Source organism: Centrocercus urophasianus, unplaced genomic scaffold (genome assembly GCF_019232065.1).
Source record: "Centrocercus urophasianus isolate 14NV4802_14NV808 unplaced genomic scaffold, USGS_Curo_1.0 seq_28, whole genome shotgun sequence".
NCBI lineage: Eukaryota > Metazoa > Chordata > Aves > Galliformes > Phasianidae > Centrocercus > Centrocercus urophasianus.
Genome location: NW_024884844.1, coordinates 8,334,834 through 8,343,990, shown reverse-complemented (window position 1 = coordinate 8,343,990; position 9,157 = coordinate 8,334,834). Strand labels below are relative to the sequence as shown.

Here is a 9,157-nt window from a genome sequence, read left to right as displayed (position 1 = left end):
ACTAAACAAAAGCAGAAAGGCTTACATGCAAACAACAACAGTATTGAATTGAGTGGTAGCAACACTGAGCAAGATAATGTAGTCTCTTCTGGTCCGGATTGTCAAATACAAACTTCAAGTAGCGTGACATTGTTTCATGGAGACACAGATCATCAGCTTATATTTTTAGAAGAGCTTCCAGAATCAATCAAGCCAAACGAAATTCTTTCAGATTCGAAGTTATCAACTATTAAAGAAGCCTCTTTGGAGCAGTCTCTAGACAGTCAGGCTCTACCCAACCATCAGATAGCTGCTTCCTGTAGCCAGGGTCTGCTTCAGCCCAACGATAAAGTCTACACAGAATGTGCTGCTCTAAGTAACAATTTAATAACAGCAGACCAGAACATTTGTGTACCCCAGTACAGAGTGGATATGAATGGCTGCAAAAGCCTGGAATCAGACCAGGCCTCCTTCAAGATTCTAAATAAAGGAGAAGCATTGTCCTTTTCAGATAGGCAGGAGTGTCAATTCCTTACAAACAAATTAAGTCACAGTTGGTCATTCACACCTCAGAACAGTATTTTGGCAAATGAACTCACTCAGCCTTCAATGATTCAGACAACAAATGTTACAAGCCCCAGTTTCCAGACAAGTCGAAACATTTTGTCTTGGGCAGGTAATAAGGATGTAACCGATGAGTTGCTTTGTTGTCTGGCTGCAGAATTGCTAATGCTCGAAGACAAAGACATCAATTCTTCAAGAACAAAATATGCAGGTTCTAAAATGCAGAATACCTATACTAAAGAAGAAGGAAAAATAATGAACAGAGATGGAGAAATAGTAGATAATGATCTAGAGAAGGTAAAATTAAATTTTTGTAACTTGCTTGCTCTTTTAAGTGATGCTTCAGCAAAGTGTTGGATGAAAGATGAGTCTTCATGTTAGCTCAATAATCAGTGCTTAACTAATGTACTGGTAATGTGTGCTCATTAATGACCAAGTCTCTTCTCCTTGGGCCAGCTGCCCACTGGGACTTCCAGTGTTCAGATGAGGATACTGATATTGGATGCTGTCTGTCTGATATGGGCCAGATGGTGCTTAGGCATGACTGACATAGCCAGAAACACTTAGATGCTGAGAAATTATAGTGAAAAAAAAAGGGAGAGGCGACTTTAATTGGTTTAACTACAAGTATTGGCTTATCACGTTTGTTTAAGTAATGTTTAATTAAACTTCAAGCTCAGAAGGCTTAGTTGGATTCTGGCCCTTGCTCTGTGGTGAAACCTTACCTACTAATGATACCTGCCAGTACTGCTTCTCCTTTACCGTCTTAGATTTTCCTCCATTTAAACTACAAATCTACAAGGAAGATTAATTCACTGTGTTTCGATACACTTCCTTATGCTTCTGCAAACACAAATGCCAGTTATACCTCCATTCATACTTCTAGGGATCTGTGGCTGGGTGCAGTAATTATTAGTGGTTTTTTTGTTTGTTCGTTTGTTTTTTTTTTAAGCAGTTTTTTCTTCTTGTGAATTCCCCTCCAAATTGTTTTCATGAGGCTTGGATTATATATGTTACCTAGGGCAAATTAATTGTTGTATTCCCTCTTAGCGAACTTTAGCTGTATGACCAAAAAATAAAATAAAATAGTAAGCCAATATATGTTCTGTTCTTGTAGGTGTTCCTTCTTCCTGGCTTGCTTTCAATGACAAAAAAGATGGGGTGCTGTAATCTTCAGATTGTTTACTATTGTGATATATATTTGAAAATATGTATGTAGTCTTAGGTAGCATAGCCATTGTATCGATGTGCCAGGCAAGGATTGTATATATATGTAATTCTGTAGAAAAGATTAATGCCAGGTGAGAGTTACTGCCTGTAAAAAATAACAATAATATGGGGTCTTTTTCCTCCTTTCCTTTTCCTCACACTAACCATCATGTTCCAAGCAGAGTTACAGAAAATCCTTTCTGGCATCAAGTGAAGAAAGTGGACTGCTGAACTTTGAGGAATCTACTCAAGTACCAGGAAGCAATTTAAATAACAAAGACACTATCATGTGGACAAGAGGTGAAGTCCTTGGAAAGGGAGCCTATGGCACAGTAAGTTGCAGTCTCAGTACGCTAGGGGATGCACCGGTTATCTCAGAATTATGTTTTACCTTCTAAATGACTACTTTCTTATTCAATAAATAACTTAAATATTTTGCATTCTACAGTGAGACATGACAGGTGACAGAAAAAAAAAGGAAGTAATTTAAAATAAGTAATCATACACTTTAATTTCATGTTTCATTTTAATAAATGCTAGTTTTGTTGTAGGTGTACTGTGGACTGACAAACCAGGGACAATTAATAGCTGTAAAGCAGGTTGTTTTGGATACGTCGGATCGACTGACTACAGAAAAGGAGTACCAGAAGCTGCATGAGGAAGTTGATCTTCTGAAGACATTGAAGCATGTCAATATTGTAACTTACTTAGGAACTTGTCTGGAAGACAACATTTTAAGTATTTTCATGGAGTTTGTTCCTGGTGGCTCAATTTCCAGTATTCTTAATCGTTTTGGTCCGTTGCCAGAAATTGTCCTTTGTAAATACACAAAACAAATTCTAGAGGGGGTTGCATATTTACATGACAATTGTGTCGTTCATAGAGATATCAAGGGCAATAATGTTATGCTCATGCCAAACGGAATAGTGAAGCTAATTGACTTTGGCTGTGCCCGGCGTTTGGCTTGGGTCAGCCTCAGCGGCACACACAGCGAGATGCTCAAGTCTGTGCATGGGACTCCATATTGGATGGCACCAGAAGTTATCACTGAATCTGGATATGGGAGGAAATCAGACATCTGGAGTGTTGGCTGCACAGTGTTTGAGATGGCAACAGGAAAACCACCACTGGCTTCCATGGACAGGGTAGCAGCCATGTTCTATATTGGGGCTCACAGAGGACTGATGCCTTCCCTACCTGATCGATTCTCTGGAACTGCAGTGGACTTTGTGCACGCATGCTTAACCAGGTATGTAACTTTTTAACTGAAAATCTTTATGAAATGAATAGCAAATTAATAGCAGCTTTTTACATATATCTGAAGATCAGACTTTGTCACTAGGGAGAAGCATGTTATTTAGTGGGCATGGTAGTGGCCTCAGAGGCAGGAAGCTTGAATTCTAATCTTTGGATTAGAATCGTTATGGTTAGATGTGAACCACATAACAGTAACCAGAAAAACTGTTGTCAGCAACATCATATACACTTTGTCTCAGAGAGAACAGTATTTAGAAGGTAGTAGGAATTGTTAAGGTAGAAGGAAATACACAGGTAGAGTTTTTAATACAGTATCGACCTTATAAACAAACAAAATAAAAACTGAAAGTCAACAACCACCAGCAGCAAAAATGAACAAAAACCTCATGTGTGTCAGTAGTGGCAAAAGTTTACTATATCATCTCACTGTGCCACAAATGTAAGTGACTCCTTCATTCTTTCTTTCCCATTAGTTTATTAGTTAGGAAATCAGCATCCTTTATCCTTTTTCCTGTTTTGCTTTTGAAATAAGTCCAAACTGAGGGCTGAAAAGGTTAGTTCTTAGTTCTAGAAATGCTGTAATTCCAAATGGCCTCGTTAATGTGAATTATGTTGATCGGAGATGACAGAATAGACTGACAGACACAAGTTCAGGCAAATCATTGTCATGTTCCTTAAATTTTTTCTGCACCTGAAACAGCCAAATTTACATGATTTTACTCCGTTTTGGAAAGATTTTAGTGGAAGAATGATTTTTTATTCCACTTTTATAAGTCATAAATGCCAACTGCATCTTTCCACAAATTCTGCCATCCTTTCTGTCAGTCTTATTAAAAAACAAAAGCAAAAACGAAAAATAAATTTCGAAAAACAACCCAAAAACGACTAATCTCTGGAGAAATAAGAAAAAAATAAATGCCTTAGTATGCATTTAGCTTTTACAAATAATTACATACCATGCATGCACATCCATTTGATGTACTGATTTTTCAAATCCTCAATGCAGAGATCAACATGAACGCCCTTCTGCTCTGCAGCTGTTGGACCATCCCTTTTTGAAAGGAAGACAGTGAACCGTTCAGACCTCCTGTCAAGTGAGTAATACATTTTCTATTACGAAAAGTATTTCTGCTTGTGAAAAAGATCAGAACAAACTGGAGTTAGAAGTAACAGCAGAACATACTGCAGATTGGTTGTGTAGACAGTGAGTCTATTTTTAGACAGTGCTTAACATTTTGTTGTCACATCTGTACTCAATGGAATGGGCATTCATTCACTATGAACACAAGGTCACACATTTTGTTGTTTCTGAGGAGATTCTAGAGGGGAAAAAAACCTGCTACCATGAGCACATGACAAGTAAGGTAAGTTGGGAGTTCTGATTTTCTGTAAAAACCTATGGAACATGAATGGTATCAGCAGAAAGCTTTACAGATGCAAAAAGCTTTGTGAAAGCTCTTCTCAAACTCATAGTTTTTAAATGTGTCTGTGAAGATCTTGTTGAATCTCCAAACCACACAATTATGTTGGCATAAAACGTACTGAAGTTGTTCAGCTAGATGGGCCTTTTAACTGTAGCTGGTGAATGGAAAAAACTATGCAGTACACACATACCAGTCCTTCTTACCCTTTTCTGTGGAGGTTTATCAACCTCAGGATACTGTGGTGATAATGACAAGAGATACCCAGCTACACTCAGAGGTACTTTTATTAAGCTAACATCAAGGTAATTTCCTAGTCTCTCTAGAATTATGCATCTGAGATTTGAGACCGTCTTCTTTTTTAACAATGCATGGGATTTTATGGACAGTTTTTTGTTACAGATGGATTGAGGTTGGAAGGGACAGCTGGAGATGGTATATTCCAACTGCACTGCTTAGGGCAGGGCTGCAGACACAGATTGCTCAGTTACTTTGGCTTTTGAGTATCACCAAATATGGAGACTCTACAGCTCCTCTAGGCAACACGTTCCAGTGTTCAAATCTCCTCATACTGAAAATATTTCAGCAGGCTGTCTTGTATTTCAAGTTGTGCCCACTTTTTCTTGTCCCACCACTGGATAACACAGTGGAGTCTGGCTCTATCTTCTTGATTGCCCCTCATCAGGAATGGATACACATTGATAGGAATCTCTCAGCTGCCCTCTTCAATCCAAGTGACATGCTGTAGTTCTCAAACTTCTGTTTGCTGATACAGAGCAGCAGAAGCATAGAAGCATTACCTTTCTCTTGTTTGCAAAGGCTGTAAGGTACCATTTGAATCACTCAAGAAACTACTACTAATTTTGAACATCCTTTACCTGAGACTTGAACTATTTTGAGAAACACTTGAGTGAGCACCATGTAGATGACATAGTCCTAGTCTGCACCTTTTTATGGGTAGTTACACTAACTGGCTACTACCTACTATTAACTGAATGCAATGAGAATAAATTTGAAAAATATTCTGATACATCAATAGAAGATGATGCAGGTATCAGCATTCAGACTGTCCTCTTCCTGGTGGGGCTTCTTTCTCAGTAAAGATTTTGGGGGAATAAGACACAAAATGTGGTGAACTTTATGATGTGAGTGGCTGGGTTCTAAGAAGAAATGCAGTAAAATTCAGCCCTGGAACTTTTAGGGGCTGAGCCCTCAGAAGTTAAAGGCCCTGATTTCTGCACCAGCAGTGATATCAAAAATGGGCGTTTCACAAAATGGGAAGAAGGAAAGCAACAAAAAGTTGGTTTGTAGAACATCAACTTTCTACAGAGCGTCAAACTCTTCAGTTACTTAAATAGCTTTTAAATCTTATATTATTCCAGTAGCCTGACTTCAGAGAGCTATTTGGTCTAAATTTCATAAAAATGAAGAGAAATCAGTACTTCTAGCAAAATTCTTTATTAATAGTTTCTGTAGGTATGATGTCACATTACAGTAACAGAACATCATGCCAGTATAAAGAGAAATCTTAGCATTACAGAAATCTTCCAAGTTTAAACAGTTATCAGTCCCATTTTGAGGAATACCGGCTGGTCCTCCTGTCAAAATCCATGGTAACTTGAGCATCTTCACATTGAAGTACCTTGCTGAATAAAGGTAGAAGCCCTGGCACATGAACTCAGGTAGGATGTACATAATTATGTCCATAAAGTATACCAATTCTTCTAAGATTAAGGTAATGTCTCCAAAAAGGCTGCAACGTAAACATGAGTTTTTGTTTAACATGAAATGATACTGGGAACAGAGAAAAAGTGGGAATGCTTTAAGACATGCAATTAATTATAAACGTTCACAGCTCTGAACCTTCCTCCTTACGCACATCCTATATGCGAAACTAACATCCTCTGCTAAAGTCTGAGTTCCCTACTTTTCATGTTAGTAATTGTTGTTTAGAGCTTGAATGTAATGTTTAGTTCAGCTAATTAAAGTTAATTTCCATTTTTTAAATAAGCATTAAAGTTTTTAAACCTGAACCTGAGAATTTTACCAGTATGAAAGTGAATTTTTGCTTTTGCTTAACTGGATTTAGAAAGAGAGATTGTTGTCCAATGCCAGTGCTTGCAACAAAAATTCCTTAAGCTTAAGCATGTTTGAGACCCAAGGATATGCAACTGCATACCAGCCACATGTTCAGCACAGCTAAACAGTCATGTTGATTTGGGGCATCTCAGGCAGCTCAGCTGGGTCTGGCATAGTAGAACATTCTACAGACAAGTCTGACAACTGCATATTTCTGACATAGGGAGATGACAGATTTTTCACATCAGAATCCAGATAGTTCAGATAAACTGTTGAAAAACCTTAATTTTTTTTTTTTTTAAAATATATGATGACTGACTCAGAAAAGGGACGCTTGCCTTACGATTTATTGTATTTAAGGAGGGCAAGCCTTCAGTTTTTTCTTTTATATATAGCACAGTATTCCTAAAACTGTGGGCCAGAAGCAAAAGAGCAGTGAAGAATGCATTATAAAAGCATGCAAGCTACCAGGGAGCAGGTACAGCTACACTGTAACACCAAGATTCCTCAACGTTTGGAGTTAAAATTCGAGCGTGTGAAAGCACGTCCCTTTACCTTTTTAGAGGATACCTAATATTTATTCTATTAATAACATTTAAAGCTCTGAGCTGTCACTCAGGAAAAAGTTAGCTTTCTTAAGACTTGCCAACCCAACTATTCTGCACTGGTCTTGAAACTACAGACACCAATGACATTAAAATATTCCTCTCAAAATACATGCACTGATCTTTTTCTGAAGGACACAGACATCAAGCCCAGAAAACCCACAATCTTTAAGATTTGGGCTCAAAACTATAATCATCTTGCACGCCTTTCTCACAAAGTTCAGCATGAACTGGTGCTATTTGCTACAACCCTATCTCAAGTCCAGTTCTTGCATTCAAACTAAAAAGATCAAAATCGCTCCTGAGGAAATGATTCCAACCCCCAGAGCAGACCAATCTTTTCTCCCCTATTTCCCAAAGGGACCCATGCCATGAGGCAGCTTCAGAAAATGAGGTTTACAGGTATTGCCAAAACAGCCTCTGAACTATGGCAAGAAAATTGGTTCAATCTTATTGGGGGAACATAAAGGAACAAAAACCAAGTACCTCCGACTTTTAAGAGTAAAGATTATTGATTTAAGTTCACTCTATCCAGGTCTGCAGGCTATTCCTTCTCCAGGAATGTCATTCCCTGCAGCAACATGAGGGAGTACTTCTCGCTTTCCCCTCCAGCCCCCCAAAGCGTAAGGAGTTAAATATTTCAGAGAAAGGATGGATTAATTGGCTAGCTCATCTTAGAGTAACTTGGAAATCTTTTAGACTTTGTTTTCTATTTTTAGATCTCAGAATGTGTATTTACAACTGCGATTAAAGAAAGCAAACACATTGTTTCTTCAAATCCCCTTTACACAAAGGGGACTAGGAACCTTTCCACCCATGGTTTTACAAAGAGAAGGTTCCTATCACTCCCTTCCTCCCCTTTCACTTTCCTCCCCCCAGCCATGAAGGTACCAAAAAACCAAAGCGGTATCAACTATGGCCAATCCCTTTACAATTAAATTCACACAGGCAGAGTTAGGGAACAGATACATGCATCGCTCCAGATGCCATAAAAACTTCTAGAATTTGCCTCTGTTGTGTGCAAATACTATTTACCATGTGTTCCTAAACCTGAGCACCATACAGTGAAGGAAACAAAGGAAATAAATTATGCTTCAAATTTAAAGTAGTTCACTATTTGATTGATTTAATGGAAAATACTATTTTTGCTAATAACAAAAAAGATATTTGCATCTACAAATGAAGTCGGAAAACTGAACATAGGAAATGGGATAATTTCTGCACAATAGAGGTGAGGTAGGGAATTTTATTGAAAATATCTTTTTTTTTTTTTTTACAAGTTCTTAGAAATAAAGTTCTCTAATCCCACACAAATGTCTGTACCTCAAAAATTCAGCTATGCTAATATGAAACATTTATATTTACAGTTTGCCAAAAGAACATACAGGACTGCCTGTTTATGCAAATACCGAAGTACCAGATCACAGTGAGATACATGTCAGCACTTCCACCATTAGGAACAGAACTAAGATTCAACACACAAAAGAATCTCACTATTCTCTAAACCTCCTATCTCACAAAAAAGGAAGATTTTCAATAGTGTTGTAGCAAGGTCTCCACTAATACTTCATTTTACAAATTACATAATGCATGTGCTCAAATTTACAACAACAAAAAACCCTGTAATCAGTGAGGAACAGAATAACAGTGTTGTCAGTTAGCCTTTTATTGCATTTATTCAGTGAGGCTGATGCTGATCCCATTAATTTTCAGTTATTTCAAACACCTTACCCAGGCTGAAATCCACACCACTCAATGATGTGCAGTGGGCTTCAGCCAGGGAACACTGGCATCTTGTTGCGTATCCTCTCCCTCCCCCTCATCCTTCACTACCACCACACCAAATTTAGCTTCAAACACAAAGACAAATACAGTTTCACATATTTACAGTTACACAGAAAACCAAAACCAATGAATTTTATGGACTTTTTTTTTTTTTTTTAAACAGAGAAACCAAAAATCAGTTTGAATCTCAATGTAGCATAGTAACATTTTGTCCACAAGAATTCACAATTTCCTAGAATCAAAATAGGAAAGTTCTTT

General features: G+C 37.8%; 1 protein-coding gene across 6 annotated transcripts in view; it reads right to left on the bottom strand.

Annotated features, from left to right (window-relative positions):
* Positions 1–5,869: 5,869 nt before the first annotated feature.
* The window catches only part of CCNT2 (cyclin T2), a 27,565-nt gene continuing 24,277 nt past the window's right edge, over positions 5,870–9,157 (bottom strand). For all 6 annotated transcript variants that reach the window (XM_042827151.1, XM_042827154.1, XM_042827153.1 and 3 more), the window contains one exon: positions 5,870–9,157. This exon is cut by the window's right edge and continues 3,751 nt beyond it. The gene's annotated coding sequence lies outside the window, so the exon portion shown is untranslated.